Consider the following 14424-nt stretch of genomic DNA (forward strand, 5'->3'; position numbering starts at 1 on the left):
GCAGGCGCCATTGCTCCCTCTCAGCCCCACCCCCACGTACAGCATCACAGCGCAGCGACCAGCATTACCCCGCCCCGGTGAACACCTAAGGCTCCGCCCCTTAAAGTAACAGACGCGCCAAGACAAACAAACAAAAAAAATGGCCCAAATGACAGAACACTTCAAAGCTCCAGAAAAAATACAACTAAGCGAGGAAGAGATAGCCAACCTATCGGATGCACAGTTCAAAGCACTGGTTATCAATATGCTCACAGATTTGGTTGAATCTATTCGAAAAACAGATGAAAAAATGAAGCCTATGCTAACAGAAACAAAGGAAAATGTACAGGGAACCAATAGTGATGAGAAGGAAACTGGGACTCAAATCAATGGTATGGACCAGAAGGAAGAAACAAACATTCAACCAGAAAAGAATGAAGAAACAAGAACTTGGAAAAATGAGGAGAGGCTTAGGAACCTCCAGGACACCTTGAAACGTTCCAACATCCGAATTATAGGGGTGCCAGAAGGAGAAGAGGAAGAACAAAAAATTGAAAACTTATTTGAACAAATAATGGAGAACTTCCCCGATCTGGCAAAGGAAATAGACTTCCGGGAAGTCCAGGAAGCTCAGAGAGTCCCAAAGAAGCTGGACCCAAGGAGGAACACAACAAGACACATCATAATTACATTACCCAAGATTAAACGCAAGGACCTACGTCCAAGATTACTATATCCAGCAAAGCTATCATTTAGAATGGAAGGGAGGATAAAGTGCTTCTCAGATAAGGTCAAGTTGAAGAGGCTCATCATCACCAAGCCCTTATTATATGAAATGTTAAAGGGAGTTACCTAAGAAAAAGATCAAAAATAGGAACAGTAAAAATGACACCAAACTCACAGTTATTAACGACCACACATAAAACAAAAACGAGAGCAAACTAGGCAAACAACTAGAACATGAGGGTTGTCAATAAGGGAGTGGGAGGGGGAGAGGAGGGTAAAGGTACAGAGAATAAGTAGCATAGATGATAGGTGGAAAATAGACAGGGGGAGGGTAAAAATAGTGTAGGAAATGTAGAAGCCAAAGAACTTATAAGTATGACCCATGGACATGAACTATGGGGGGGGAATGTGGGAGGGAGGGGCGTGGGCAGGATGGAGTGGAGTGGGGGGGGAAATGGGACAACTGTAATAGCATAATCAATAAATATATTAAAAAAAAAAGAATTCAAAAAAAAAAAATAAGACTAATACCACAGCTATGCGTACTATAAGATATATGCATGATTTAAAGAATTATGCAATAACATTTTTATTTCCCTCCCCAAATAAATGGATCAGATGTAGCATGCAGATAGGTCCCTACAGAATTTCCCAAGGTGTGCGTAGTTGGTAGCGGGGTGCCTGCGAACATGTGTGGTTGGAGGTGCTGAAAGCAGGAAAGGGAGGCAGGTGAGATAGTCAAGAAACTGTCCTCGATGCAACTGTGACCTGAGGAGGAACAGAAGGCGGAATATGTGAGTAAGCTGGATCGAAATTTTTGAAGCTTAAGTTCCAACTGATAAAATTTAAACTCATTGCTAGAAAATCCTTAGTATGGGAGCAAGGAACTTGCCATTACAGAAGTGAGGTTTTAAGACTAATTTTCTGACTATATGTCCATATGTTCATTCATTTAATAAAAATGAGTGTCTAAGCTATGGTGATTATAGGATGAACTGGAGAGGAGAGTCCACTACAGTTATCCACGTGCGGTGATAAAGGCTTGAACTAGAGTAGTTTATTGACCATGACTAGATCACTGTAGTGTCAGGATTAGCAATAGAAGTATGTGGGCTAGGTGAAAATCATTTACACAGTGATAGGGTGGACTCCTGTGTGCTGACCTGGCCTCTCTATAAGCCTAGGTAAGAAAGGCAGCAAGCCAATAGCTCTGAGTTTCTCTGACTTGGTGGGTTCTTCTTTCTCTCAGTCTGGAAGGACCTCCCAATTTTGGACAGGCCTCTACAAGGAACAAGGGAGGTGCTGGGGAGAGCATCCACTCACCTGTGCTATTTGGTGGATATTCTTTCCTTGCTCTTTGCTGGTATCATTGATAGCAGTGGACATGTTGAGTGGGAGAGGGTTTGAGAGAGAGGATGTTGCATTCAGCACTCAGGACACAGAAATTCTTTACAGTTTGCAGAATGAATGAAAGAATGAAAACTTTTTCAGTTACTTATAATGGTGCATTCCTTAAGGTGCTTTAAAAGAAAGGACTAGATGCAGAAAAAAGCAAGATCTCACCTTGAATGCCAACTCTTAAGTGGTAATGACTGCCTAGAGCTCTGGGTTGAGAGAAAATTTGAGGTTGTGTCTGGGTTCTATAAGAAAATGCACTGGACATAATCATCAATGTCTGCCTAGATCGAGGGAGAAAGACTGGCCCCAGAAAGTGAGAATAGAAGGGTAAGTAGAAGTTGAGGAAGGGGGTAGACTGGAAACTGGGACCTTTTTAGCAGAGGTGAAGCTGAATTCTAACAAATAGATGAGCACCTGGAAGAGGAAATGCAGAGTGGTCACACATCACTGAGGCCCTTCCCTGCCCCTGCACCAGTTCCCAGCCACTTTTCAGCTGGGCTGCATGGGGAACGGGGCTGTAGCTTTTTATTTAGACATGTTTAATATTATGAGCACAGATCGCCATTGATAATAGAAAGAGCAAGAACTCAGCAGTCCTGGCTTCAAATCCTGGCTGTACCACTTACTAGCTGTGTGATATATGGACAACTTTCTTTACCTTTTAGAGCTGATTTTCTCACCTTCAAGAGTAGAATGATAGTAACTTGTAAGAATGTCGCAATAATACAAGTGAAGTGTGTAATCAAATAAGTGTTCGATAAATGATAGTTATTACAGGTATTGCACAGGCGAATGCAGCACTCTATTTACCAATGGGATCCTACTTTATTATGGAAATAGACTATTATAAATGGTCAAGGATTTAAGAATGTAATATTTGCAAGGTGTTCCTTTCATTCAAATTCACTACATAATACTGGCAGAATAATTTTAGTATTAATTAGCTGAATACTAGAACTGGTGATAGCTTTGTGATACAGAACCAAGCATAATAATGGTAGCCATTTAAATGTTATACTGCCTAAATCTGTTAAATAGTGTCATAAAATCAACAACTTATAACTGCTTCCGGCTCATCTCCATTTCATTTCTCCCTGGTCTCCTATAAACTCTCCCTGGTGGATTTTTTAGTTAAAAGTGCAGTATATTCTGGCTATTGAGTGAAATCTTATACACACACAAGCAACCTTAAGCACTGAAAAGTGTTTTGGGGATATTTGCCATCTTCTGAGTTTTGGTGAGGTCCCTAAAATTTTCAGTCCCATCAAAACAGTCTCTCTCTGTCTCTCCGACCTGATTATCTAGAATCATCTGTGAGTTCTTTACACATATCATTGTATCCCCTTCTTCTAGGGCAGGAAATATACATTGACTTCTCCCTGAATATTGTTGATCCGTGTTTCTATGGCACCGAGATACATCCTTTCTGCAGTATTTATGTGGTTTCCTTATCATCCCTCTATTTAATAAGCTAAGCCGTGACCTTGCCCCTGCTTTCCTGAACGTCATTTCTCACCCACATGTGTGCTGTGTGCGAGTTACTCCAGCTACCTGGACCTCACCTGCAGTGTGCCCCCTTGCTCCCCAGTGCCATTTCCCATTTTGCCCGACTACAAAGAATATCTTTCTTTGTCTGGTCTTCATGAGAGATACCACTGAGGTGTCCCCTGGGGGGCCTTCCTGGGGGTTCATCAAAGGACATGGATCCTTATTCCTCTCTGTTCCAGTAGCATCTGGTATGGCCCCTATCACAGCCCTATTATATTGTTCAGTGATGGTTCTTCCTAATCTATCTTCCCTTCCCTAAAGATAATCTGCTTGTGGATAAAGACTTGATCCCTAACACCTATGCCAGTGTTTTCACAGAACAGATAGTACTTAAATGCTATTGAGAGACCAAAAGAAATACCTTGCCCCTAATATTTATTTCTCAGGGTTGACAAGAGTACTGAGTTATTAAATAGCACTAATGGTAGAATCTTCTGGAAAATCCCACTTGTGCCTACAAGACTTTGGTGCGTCCTGGGCATACAAACACTGCTTCATGTTATGGTGGCCAATTTCTTTCCCCTTCCTGGAAATCTCTTTAATTAAAATTTCCGAGTCCTTTTGCTTGTGACCTGAAGGCCCCAAGGAACTACATGTGTGGAAACTAACCTGGCTTTGAGCCTAAAAATGGTTTATTGCTTCAGGGAGAGAAATTACTTTCCGGACAATTTAAACTGGATTTTCTTTCCATGTATGTTTTAGATAATAATGGGAAAAATCATAAATTAACCAGAACTTAGAAAAGAAGGCTTTTAACTTGTATGGTGTAGGTCACCTGTGTAGGAAATGTGCATTTTAACAGATGCCAACAAAGAATTGATTACCCTATATGTGGTCTCTGGTCTGATTGATACCCCATAGATCCTTACTCCTGTCCCCATTAGTAATTATACATGTAAACACATGCACTCTATCTCCCTCTTTCTTTGACATTTCTTGAGAGAGACAGAAGTAACATCTGTGAATACATCATTTTTTCATTCAACACACCTTAACTGAGAACCCATTAGAGGTAAGGCCCTGTACTAGGCACTTAGAGGGATGCAGTTCCTTGAGGACAATATAGCTGTAACTACAAAGATAAGAAATATTTATTTATTATTTTTTTATTTTTTAATTGTTCAATTACAGTTATCCCCATTTCCCCCCATTACTCTCCCCTGTCCTACCTATCCCCCACCTCCTACATTCAAACCTACCCCACCCCCATTTTCTTTGTTCTTGGATCCTTTATACATGTTCCTTGACTTGACTTTCCCTTCTTTCCCCTGTTATTCCCCCTTCCCCGTCCCCTCTGGTCACTGTCAGTTTGTTCTTTATTTCCATATTTCTGGTTTTATTTTGTTCACTTGTTTGTTTTGTTGATTAGGTTCCACTTACAGGTGAGATCACATGGTATTTGTCTTTCACCGCCTGGCTTATTTCACTTAGCATAATGCTCTCCAGTTTCATCCATGCCGTTGCAAAGGGTAGGAGCTCCTTCTTTCTTTCTGCTGCGTAGGAAGAAACATTCAAAAAACAAGGTAAAAATGGTGTCATGCCTATGAGAAGCACAGGGATGTGCTTGTGGAGGTCAGAGAAAGGGAAAGGCACATTTGTGAGCTGCATCATTGAAGATTAGATGCTGAAACCAAATCTTTTTGCAGAGTGAGCAAGAAATCCATGTCTTGTTTACAATGTACAGACAAAGATCTGATGGTTTCCATGACCTTTTAAAAGAATTTGAAAATTTAAAACATACATATCTTCAATCTTAAATCTCATATCTTCATTTTTCTAGGATAAGGTTAAGATAAATATATCCTTTAAGAGCATTTATCCTCCAAGTTTTTATCCCAAAGGCTAATGGGTACAGTTTGGTATGTTGATAATTCTTCTGAGTAAAGGGCAAAAATGCAGCTCCACATGAGAACATTGGAAGTCCTCACTCAATGATTTGCTAAATTTAACCTCAAAGAAATTATTACTTCACTGGTATCTCTGAATGTCTTCTAAAATAAGATCAATGTCCCTCAGTCTGTCATGTTTTAGATATGGCCTTGCTTAATGGTGAGGGAGTGCACAAGAAACTGAGCTATTAATGACCTTCCATTTCCAAGACATTCAGTCCATCAAAGCACAAGAAAGTGAGGGTGAGAACAATTGCCCTGCTGAGCTCCTGCTATGAGAAAATTCATGCAATGCCCAGTGACACATTGAGGGAACACCCAGGGCTAAGGGCTGTGCTGGGCTGAGGGACTGGAAAGATGACTCTGGTGGTCTCCAGGAGAGCATTAACTGTCTGGTGGGACAACAGTGAGCATACACTACCAAAAACAAGAAATAACTCCGTAAGCTCACAAGAAAAAAATGAAACAATTACTGTAGAGGAGGTAATTCTTTGGGAAGATTTGCACAGAAATGATGGCATTTAATAGTATTGAATAGCAAGCCTTAAATCAGAAAACAAAATGGAAGAATCAGAACACCAAGCCTATATGAAGGGAGGATTGTCCTGTTTAGTACAAAGAACTAAGATGATTCACTCACTTATGGTCTAGAAAGAGATGCTTTTAGATTGTCTTTCTAGAGGTGGTTTTTCTTGAACCATTTAGGCACACCTACCCAGTCGCATGTATGGCCAGGGTTGTCCTCATTTTCAAGCAGCGCCTGGAGGTTTGTGAAGTATTCTGGTGCCATCTCCTTCTGACCCACCATATTCTTTCACACTGTCGTGATATTTGAAACTCCATCATTCTCCGTCATTCAAAGATTATGCCTTAACCTTCAGGTGAACTCTTATCCAAATATCCCTTCAGAAAATATTTAGTTGACCACCATGGTTTGGATATTAGTTGGCAACTACTTGAAAGCAAGGCTGAAGCAGACAATAATATTAGAAAAGGAATTGTAACCTATGAAAATCACTATACTGTACACCTGAAACTAATATAATTAATGTAATATTGTATGTCAGCTACACTTAAATCTAAAAACTAAAATACAAAAATTATAAATTAAAAAATGAATAAAAATCAAAAAGTGCTAAGAGGAGAGATGGGGGCTGAAACTGGGAATTGATATCTGCTTTACATTTTTACTTTAGGGTTAATGTTTGTGCTTGCTTGCTCTCTCTCACTCACTCTTACCTAAGAAAAGAACTGTAAAATGATTAGAGATATAGGAGTTTCCATACTGGAGTGAAATAACCTGGGCAAAAATGCACACATTTGATCTTATCACTGCCCTCTCCTGACCAAATTTGCTACCCTAAGAGTCCTCCTTTGCAAGTACCCCTCCCAAAAATATACTCTTACCCAAGCTGCAAAAGTTTGTTAATCCCCAAAACATTGTCATACTATCGAAGAGAGCTTCCAGTGCCTAAGATAATTTGGAGAAGGAAAACAGAGCCAGATTCTTACTTCACTATGGCTGAGTATGACAATGCTTGAGTATGGTTCTTAGTTTTATAGCAATATTTCTGTGTGAATTTAAGACCCTATTATTTATAGATTCCAAATGAAAAGGAGTGGGAGAAAAGGGATTAGTACTAGAAGAGGAGACTATCAAAAAAATTTCCCAGAAAAATTGTTTCCCATCTGAGATAGCATGAGCTTCACCGTTGAGCATGAGGATGTGAGTATTTCCCCCCAGTAGGCTGAGCATATTCCATCAAACATGGGGCTACAGAAATCCTAATTAGAATGCTTTGGTGGTGGAGCACTGACCCCTAAAGTTCTGATAATAATAAATAGATCAGATAAGATAGCCTAATTCATGGCACTACTTGGTTAATAACAAAAGCCCACAGGTGGGAGGGGTCGGTCCCCTGACTGGCTATGATAAACCCAGGAACCCTTCATGACCCAAGACAGTAGAGAGCTAGAATAGAAGAAAACTTATCAGATAGAAACTTTCCATTTTTCATTCAGGTTATTTGACCTCCCTAAAGTAATACCTGCATTTTCAACTTCCATGAAGTTATTTTTTATCATTTTTTATTGATTTTATTAAGGTGACTTTGGTTTATAAAATTACATAGGTTTCAGGTGTAAAATTCTGTAATGCATTTTTGTATATCATATTGTGTGTTCACCACCCAAGTCAAGTCTCCTTCTATCACCACTTATCCCCTATTACCCTCTCTAACATGCCCCTACCCCCATTTCCCTCCAGTAATCGCCATACTACTGTCTGTCTAGAAGACTTTTTTTTTTGCTTAATCCCGTCACCTGTTTCACGCGACCTCCAAACCATCCCCTCTGACAGCTGTCAGTCTGTTCTTTGTATCTATGAGTTTGTTTCTATTTTGTTTGTTAGTTTATTTTGTTCATTAGATTCCACATTTGAGTGAAATCATATGGTACTTGTCTTTCTCTGACTGGCTTATTTCACTTAGCATAACTTTCTACAGGTCCATCCATGTCGTAAAGGGTAAGATTTCCTTCTTTTTAAGGCCAAGTAGTATTCCATTATGTAAATGTACCACAGTTTTTTTATCCACTCATCTACTGATGGACACTTGGGCTACTTCCAAGTCTTGGCTATTGTAAATAATGCTGCAATGAACATAGGAGTGAATGTATTCTTTTGAATTCATTTTTCAGGTTCCTTCAGATAAACTCTCAGAAGTGTTATTGCTGGGTCGTAAGGCAATTCCATTTTTAATTTTTGGAGGTATCTCCATACTGCTTTCCACACTGGCTGCACCAGTCTGCATTCTTACCAACAATGCACAAGGGTTCCCCTTTCTCCACATCCTCGCCAACACTTGTTTGTTGATTTATTGATGATAGCCATTCTGACAGGTATGAAATTATATCTCATTGAGGTTTTAATTTGCATTTCTCTGATGATTAGTAACATTGAGCATCTTTTCATATATCTGTTGGCCATCTGTATGTCCTCTTTGGAGAAGATTCTGGTCAGGTCCTTTGCCCATTTTTTAACAGGATTTTTTGTTTTATTGGTGTTGAGTTGTATAAGTGTCTTATAAATTTTGGGTAAAAGAGCAAAGAACGTGCAATGGGATAAAGATATTCTATTCAGTAAATGGTACTGGGGAAATTGAACAGATACATGCAAAAAAAATGAAACTAGACTATATTCTTCCATCACACACAAGATTAAACTCAAAATGTATAAAAGATTTAAATGTTAGACTCAAAACCATAAAAATCCAGTAGAAAACACAGGCAGTAAAATCTTAGACATTTCTTGTAGCAATATTTTTTATGATATATCATCTCCTTGGGCAAGGGAAAGAAAAGAAAAAATAAACAAATGAGAATACATCAAATTAAAAAGTTTTTGTACAGCAAAGGAAATCAGCAATAAAATAGAGACAACCCACTGAGTGGGAGAACATGTTCATCAATGATATACCTGATAAGGGATTAGTATTAACTTTCCTTAAGTTAGATTGGTAAATAATTCCCTACGTATAAGAAAAGACCATGAGCAAAGAGATATAAGGTACTCAGTGTTTGTTCTGCATTTTGGGACTCAGCTTTTTGACTTCCTGTTGGCAACTGTAACTGTAAACTTATCTACTAATAAGAGCTACGGTTTGTTGATTGCTTACTAGAGTTAGAAGTTTTGCTAAGTATTTGAAACATATTTTTCTTTTGCCTCTGAGAGAAGGATGAGAGTTTAGGTAACTGGCCAAGGGTCACAGAGTGAGTTTGTGGAGGTACATGGCTCTGAGCCATACTCGGTCACAAAGTTGTGCTGTCTCCTGTGAGGAAACAGAGGCCCAGAAACATTTCCACTTGCCCAAGGTCACTTGGCTGGCTGGATTCATACTCAGGCCCAAATCTAGAGCCTGCACACTTTTTTCTGATCTGTGCTGTTAGTCTGTATGGGCAACACCACAGCCTAGCCAAGTGGAGAACGGAGAACAATTTTTCTTTTTATTTTTTTCAAGGAGGCTATTCCTTAATGAATCAGGTCAGCGTGATGTAAGGTCTTCTTACCAGGCTTGGAGAACTGTGGTGTCTTAGAAACATTTTTATCGCTTGATACATACAACTGATAGAAGGCCTAGCACTGAAATTATAAGCAAAACTGCTATATTGATGCTTCCACGATTATCGTTCCCAAAAGGCTTTTTTCCGCCGGCTAGTCTAGTCATCTAAGACATATTTTGAAGCATATTAGAAAAACTTGGAATTAAATAAGACCAACTAAACCCCAATACACACAATTCTTAATTGCTGGAATGGATTAGGTGATTATCAGTTTTGGTTCGTAAGATTTCAGTTTAGATTACATCAGTTGAGTTGCTGAATTGCTAAAGAGGGATATACTCAGTTAAATATGCTTTCAGTGGATATTTCCATGGGTCATTCTAGAGATAGTTCCTATATTTTGGGAGGAAAGCAATTTAATATGTAGCAAAAACAGGTTATCCAGATATTATATAAAAAGGATGTTGCTAAAATATTAGGGAAGTTACTTTTATATCAAAGTAAATAATAACAGTTACCATAAACAGCTATTAAATGATACAAAGTTAAAAAAACAGTATACAGCAAAGTGAAATGTGATTTCCAAAAATCTCCACAATTTTGTGCCTGTTGTCTTAGAAACTTGCTTCTTTTAGTGCAATTAACCTGGAGTAGCTAAGTGGCTTTGCCCACATTCTTCTCTTGTTCTCTTAAAATCTCCAGAGATGTTCATGCTCAGGCAGAAAGAAGCCCAGGACCTGCCATGAGGCTTGAAGCTTCAAGAGCTGAGCCTTCCAGGTTATGTTTTCCTAAACCTGTCAATTAGCTAAAAAATTTTGCTTAGGCTTGTGACTAAAAGTTGCTTCTCCACTCGGGGCCTGCTATGCTATTCCAGATGAATTCCGAGATGAAACCCTCTTCACCCCCACGCGTTCCTCATGTCTGTGTTCAAGTGGATGTGGTTGGCACTTAGTAAACCTTAGCACGTGGCAGAGTGCAGAGTCCCTCATCCGTCTTCTGTCCTCGTCCCAGTCTTTGATGACTGACATTGCAGGAACTGTTGGGCACTTTGCTACCCTTCTGCTCCTACCTGTCCCCCACCAAACTATACCATTTCTTCAGGGTCGCCTTTTGTTTTCAACATCTTACAATCATTCAAGCATGGGAAAGCGATTTTAGATCATTATATAAATTTTCCACAAAATTCAACAGGCTTTTATAAAATCTCCTTTGTACCTGGCATTGTACTTGGCACTAAAGAAAATGTATAAAAGTATGTAATAGATCCCCAAAGACTATAAGGATTTCTCATTTGCAGAAGAAAAAAGTCATATAAATACAATTGCAAGACAACGTACGTTAAGTCAGAACACAAACAGTAGCATGTAAATAGAAAGTAAAATGTGCTGTATATAAATATGAGGTGATATTCATGATTTTTGACTATTTCCACTTATTTTTCTTTCATGTGCATAAGTAAAAAGCCTTAGTTCTTTTAAATGTCTTCTTTCTTACTCATTCTGATTTTTAGTGTGTAATCCATAAAAGGCCATTGCTCCCTCCATAAATCTTCTTTAATTCAAAGCATAATTCTCAGAGTTCAAAAAATGAGCAGATTAGCTATTGCTGCTCCTCACTGAAATCGTCAGTACATAAACATCTCCCTGGAGTCAACTACAGTCGGTGTAAAAGTAAATCAAGAGTCAGCTGCAAATTCCAATGATTATCAATGAGTTCTTTAATGGTGTGTGTCTGAATTATAGCATTTTTGCAAACTCCACCACAAATTGCTATTTCCATTAGTTCATAATGTTTTTAGAGTTTACGTATGTACATAAATATATATACACACATGTGTATTTGCATCTGTAAATTTTGAATTTTATAATGGCATATTCTTTGCCACTAGATCAGCTATACTATTTTTAGAAACATTACCCTCTTTACTTGGAAATCATAACCTCTTAGTCAATCTAAATATGACTTCATAACTTTTACAGCTTTTACCCCATGCTTTTGCGAAACCTTATTGTGATTGCAAAAGAGCTCTGTGTGGTTAAGAAAAAGAGGAACTTCTCACAGCATGCCCTAAAATATGCTTTGGGTTTTGATATTGGGATCCTAATGTGGCTGATGTATTTGTGTATAAGCAGAAAAATCTAAAAGGTTAAAAGAATGTTTTTAAGCTAAACTGAAATTTTGACTCTCTCACTTCTTCAGTCACTAATTAAATTAAAGTTGAATCACCCAGAACAATGCTTTCAGGATTCTCTGTACCCTGGAAAAAAGATTAACATTAATTTAAAATGCAGAACCTCATTAATTTTATTCATTAGGCATAAATAATTCTCTTACTAGTTCATCATTCCACATTAGAGGGAAGAGGTCTAAAAGTTCTGTTCCTGTTTTCAAACACAAAGTTTGTTTGTTTGTTTTTATTGAATAAAATTTCATTTCATTTTAATTCTCTCTTGATCTGATTGTAATAAGTTTTCAAGCAAGGCTTCTTAAAATTTTATATACATAGGAATCACCTGGGGATCTTAGGAAAGTGTGCATACCAGTTCAGAAGGTCTGGAGTGGGGCCTAAGATTCTGTATTCTTAAAAATCTCTGGGTGATTGGCCCCTGTGACCTGTCTGTAGACAACACTCTAAACTGCAAGATTTTAATGTATTTTAAGCATGTGTTATTCCCAGACTTAATCGATAGTGCTGTTCTTCTGTGAAACACAATGGATTCCCATGGTATATTTACCTGAGTTTTCCTCTGATTTTCTTACTCTTTGGGTTGCTTATACTAGAAGTTACCAATCCAGAAGAATATCCCAAAAAATCTTCTTCAGTGTATGTTTATATGGGCTTTGAAAACGTTCTAGCTGTGTGTAGAAAACTAAAACATACATTAGATAGAGACATTTAAATGAACTTAATATGATGCCTGCGGTCTCATTCCAATCTTACCTCCACTGTTTCCCTGACCTCCAAACATCTCAGAACTAAAAGCAGCTCTGCCAACTAACAGGAACACGGAGGCAAGGCCAGTCCATCCTCTTTCAGCTGCTGTAGTCCCCAGAAGCCCCTTGGACCAGATGCACAGCCCTCCAGCTGAAATGAAAAGTGTATATCTCAAAGGGGAAAATAAATGTTTGTTGAATGAACTCAAATAAGAGAAGCAAAAAGTTGATGTCACTTGTACCATTAACCAATATTTGTAAGTACTTTGAGTTGGAGAAGGGGGTGAGTTAAAATGGTTAATCCTGTAGTGACTTAGCTATAAATTATCTATACAGATATAAAACAACAGGCTAAATGGGTCATGTGACACTGGCATATTTTAGGTCCCCACAGAGATGGTGGGGAAGTGCTACCAAGCTGTCCAGGTGGGTGCACTAAACATTGAATGCCAGGTGGGGCGGGCCAGAGACGCAAAACCATTATACCATGTACTTGAATAGGTGTACAGACCTGTTCTACCTGTTGCCACTGGGTCCTAGTCACCTATTGGACCATATCAAAGAAATAGATTTCTTTTTTTAAATAAATATTTTATTGTTGTTATAGTTGTCCCAAATTTCCCCCTTTGCTCTCCTCTGCCCAATCGATATTAATCAAGACAGACTTAAGGTACCAACTCAGGTTTAGAAATGTCCCAAAGGTGTTTTTATTGGTTGAAATATTAAATTTATAAGTTTAGAATACAAACACAAAGGAATGCTGCTTAGATGACTTTCAAGAGTCTGGCTCTGTCAGAGGCAGATCCCATAAAATATCCCATTTGTGGAAGAAGCCAAAAGTGTATCAATGTGGCTCATTATTCACAAGTCTCTTTTGGACTAAGCTTGGATGTATTCATTCAAAGACCATTATGAACATCCTCTGAGATATTTGAAGACCCAGATTGCTGTAATTTGGAACAAATTTCATGGAATATAAGAATTTGTGCATAAGACACTGTTCTAAAATCTCCAAATCTTAGAGTTGGAAGCGATGTTAGAGGTCGTTAGTCCAAACTCCCACTCGAAGCTGGAATCCTCTCTGCCACATTTCTTGGCAGATGGTCATCTTGCCTCTGCCTGAACATTTCCAGGGATGGGAAACACACAACTTTTAGAGAAAAACTGTCCTCTAATGTTCACACATTCTCCCTAATATAGAGCTCAACTATGATTTTCTTAAATTTCCACCCATTAGTCCTATTTCTGCTACTTGGAGCCATAAAGGGCAAGTCTTCACCTTCTTCTACCTTGATGAAGAAAAGTTCTCAGCTGCCCTGAAATATTCTCTGCTTCAGCTTTATCAGCCCATCTTTTATCCCCATGACCAGCTCTTACCCATCCAAGTGAGCAGATAATCAACATGCTGAAAATGTTACCCCTAGATCTGAACACAGCACTAAGAAGTGATAAATAAGTGCAGACACAGCAGAACTAATGTGTTTATAAGCTGGAGTTTTGTTTTTATGCATGTGGCATACAACTGCAACATTTTCCCCCCAGCCACATGAACCTGACTTATACTGAATTTATAGAAAACTGAAAATCCACAGCACTTCCACATAAATAATGAGTAGTAAAACACTGGTCTCTTTTCCAGTCCATATTGGATGATACATTTTTCCATTTAACCTAAATTAGGAATCTGACATATGTATAGAGGCTAGCTCATTAACTTTGGTCTGTTCTAGTTGATCAAAATTTTTTTTTATCTACTCATCACAGCTGGGTACTAACCACAGGTTACATTAAAAAAAACTTCAAAGTATTAATGAAAATGCCAAAGATGACCTGGTCTTTCATCTCTCTCTTTATACTGGCATTGATTTACTAGTTTTACTAGACCCAGCAG

At 38.5% G+C, this 14424-nt stretch overlaps 1 protein-coding gene across 2 annotated transcripts in view; it reads left to right on the plus strand.

Moving 5' to 3' along the window:
• ADAMTSL1 (ADAMTS like 1) overlaps positions 1-14424 on the plus strand; it is an 892695-nt gene that overhangs the window by 434223 nt on the left and 444048 nt on the right. The window lies entirely within an intron of this gene.

Source organism: Desmodus rotundus, chromosome 1 (assembly GCF_022682495.2).
Source record: "Desmodus rotundus isolate HL8 chromosome 1, HLdesRot8A.1, whole genome shotgun sequence".
NCBI lineage: Eukaryota > Metazoa > Chordata > Mammalia > Chiroptera > Phyllostomidae > Desmodus > Desmodus rotundus.